General features: G+C 44.5%; 1 non-coding gene across 1 annotated transcript; it reads left to right on the top strand.

The window, feature by feature from the left end:
- Positions 1-2,655: 2,655 nt before the first annotated feature.
- Positions 2,656-2,729, top strand: Trnap-cgg (transfer RNA proline (anticodon CGG)). Its single transcript has one exon. It is a non-coding gene; the product is annotated as a tRNA-Pro (tRNA).
- Positions 2,730-2,990: the final 261 nt, after the last annotated feature.

Below are 2,990 nucleotides of genomic sequence, written 5' to 3'. Positions count from 1 at the left end.
TAAGGAATATTTTGAGACTTTCTCTATCATTAAGCTTATAATATAACATTCGTATTATGCTATGTACATAAATACAACGTCTCTACAAGATAAGGAATATTTTGAGACTTTCTCTATCATTAAGCTTATAATATAACATGCGTATTATGCTATGAATTCAAGGAGGATGTGTCACTATTATTACATCAGCGTTACTCTGTCTATGATTACAGTGAAGGAAATTGTAGGCGGCAGCGGATTTTGGAGGAAATGGGTTGGGCCACGTGCGACCGTCGTCCATTACACTCGGCAATTAAGCTGCCGGACGCTAAGCTTTTAATAATATCAGTCTATTAGGGAGAGCGGGCGCAGTAATGGACCTATCCCTCAGAACTCGGCAGCGCACTCCATTTGCAGTGAAAGGGCGTCGACGTTCTCGCAGGCTTTTCAGCAGTTAGATTTACGGGAACTGACCACTGAGAAAAGAGCTTTTCTTTGTCGATTAAAGCTGGAACTGCCAAGCGGGCGCAGTCTTCAGGGAGATATCAATCTGGCCTACCTGCCGCCGCCTTTTCCATTGTGCTTCAAAGGACGCTGCTCCCGTGTGCTAAAACATCGCGGCTGGTAAGGCTAAGAGGAGGGAACTTGCAACAAAAGAAGCCGAAAGAAATGCTTGGAAAGAGAAACATTCTGCAACTGTATCATGTCTAATATCAGTGATTTTTAAACAGAATGTAGTGGTATAGAAATAGTCAGATGAACTCTGTTTTTCTTAATTTTTGAACAGCGCCAATTCAGTATCGCATCGACGCCCATCACGCGAAAAACTGTTCCTAACAAAAATGTCATCAGGTTTGTGACGAGAGCGAGAACGTCTTTACGCATCATGTTATACTGGATGGACAACCATCCACAGAGACAGAAGCAACTTCGGATGTGCGCGAGGAATAGTGAAAGAGCCATTGTTGTAGTATATTAATGATTGCGAATATATTAAAGGGAATCTGAGCCTTTCCGCAAACGATATGATTGTCTAACGAGGAGGACACCGGTAGTACCATACCAGATTTCCCAGAAACTTCGCTCAGTGGAAGAGGAATCAAAATAAGCTCACACATGTTTCGGCTTATCCGTAGGTACTCAACCGTTTCTGAGAAAATGAAGGACAAAGTTTTCGGTGTAATTTAGACGGCTTTTATCGCGCGATAATCTCAGCCGAAATGGTATCACAGTTGCTAGCTTCGCGACCTCTCAGTTTTGGGCCCTCTGTTCGTCTCCAGATTAGTTGGGTTGGGTTGTTGTGAGGGAACAGACCAGACAGCGAAGTCATTGGTCTCATCAGATGAGGGAAGGACAGGGAAGGAAGTCGGCCGTGCCCTTTCAAAGAAACCATCCCGGCATTTGCCTGCAGCGATTTAGGGAAATCACGGAAAACCTAAATCAGGATGGCCGGACGCGGGGTTTGACCGTCCTCCTCCCGAATGCGAGTCCAGTGTGCTAACCACTGCACCACCTCGCTCGGTACCAGATTAGTGTTTTTATTTAATTTAGTTTTTTTCATTTATCTAACCATGTTTGTAGAAGGTTACTACATGAATGTTTCTTATCAAGTCAGGGGATACAAGAACGTTATATTAACTGGAAAATCACAACTGGGTTTCACAATAAGTGTCATACATTTATTAATAATATATGTGTGTATGGAATTTTCGAGGGTTACGATCTTTTTCAATTCTCATATTCTTATGTTTCATTCTTATATCAGTTCTTATATATATCATTTATTCTTCAGGAAGATTTGGCGCATTCACTTGGATGATACCGATAGTAGAAACATTCGAAACACAGACATTCCGTACACTGCGAACATCGCGCAAAGGCATGTTTGCTACAGCGTTATTTCTTCTTATGTATCTCACCTGGGAAAGAAACATCGTTAACATTGCTGAAGATTTCACGCGTTGGCAATAACTTCTCGGCAAACCGTGCGTAACGGATCACTTTACCGAAAACTGGCGTTTGCAATTGATTATGAATCAAGACGCACTACAGGAATTTCACCGAAAACAACTGCAAGTAGGTTGCTCGTTTATTTGTTGCTCCTTTTTATTTTTTAAATTCATTTACCAGACATACAATATCAACAAGGACAATGTTTCCAGAATGAGATTTTCACTCTGCAGCGGAGTGTGCGCTGATATGAAACTTCCTGGCAGATTAAAACTGTGTGCCCGATCGAGACTCGAACTCGGGACCTTTGCCTTCCGCGGGCAAGTGCTCTACCACTGAGCTACCGAAGCACGACTCACGTCCGGTACTCACAGCTTTACTTCTGCCAGTACCTCGTCTCCTACCTTCCAAACTTTACAGAAGCTCTCCTGCGAAACTTGCAGAACTAGCACTCCTGAAAGAAAGGATATTGCGGAGACATGGCTTAGCCACAGCCTGGGGGATGTTTCCAGAATGAGATTTTCACTCTGCAGCGGAGTGTGCGCTGCAGAGTGAAAATCTCATTCTGGAAACATCCCCCAGGCTGTGGCTAAGCCATGTCTCCGCAATATCCTTTCTTTCAGGAGTGCTAGTTCTGCAAGTTTCGCAGGAGAGCTTCTGTAAAGTTTGGAAGGTAGGAGACGAGGTACTGGCAGAAGTAAAGCTGTGAGTACCGGACGTGAGTCGTGCTTCGGTAGCTCAGTGGTAGAGCACTTGCCCGCGGAAGGCAAAGGTCCCGAGTTCGAGTCTCGGTCGGGCACACAGTTTTAATCTGCCAGGAAGTTTCAAGGACAATGTTATTTCAATATAAGTGAGAAAACATTCCTGTAGTATCCTTCCACGGACATGGGTAGATAAATGAAAAACAAAAATAAAAATAATAAGCGGGTTTCGAACACAGAGCGCGAAACTGAGCAGCCTCGCGGGGTAGCCGTGCGGTCTCAGGCGTCTTATCACGGTTCGCGCGGCTCCCTCCGTCGGAGGTTCGAGTCCTCCCTCGGGCATGGGTGTGTGTGTGTTGT

This window comes from Schistocerca cancellata, chromosome 4 (genome assembly GCF_023864275.1).
Source record: "Schistocerca cancellata isolate TAMUIC-IGC-003103 chromosome 4, iqSchCanc2.1, whole genome shotgun sequence".
Lineage (NCBI taxonomy): Eukaryota > Metazoa > Arthropoda > Insecta > Orthoptera > Acrididae > Schistocerca > Schistocerca cancellata.
Note: the sequence above shows the minus strand (reverse complement) of the source record. Positions and strands in the feature narration are given on the sequence as shown.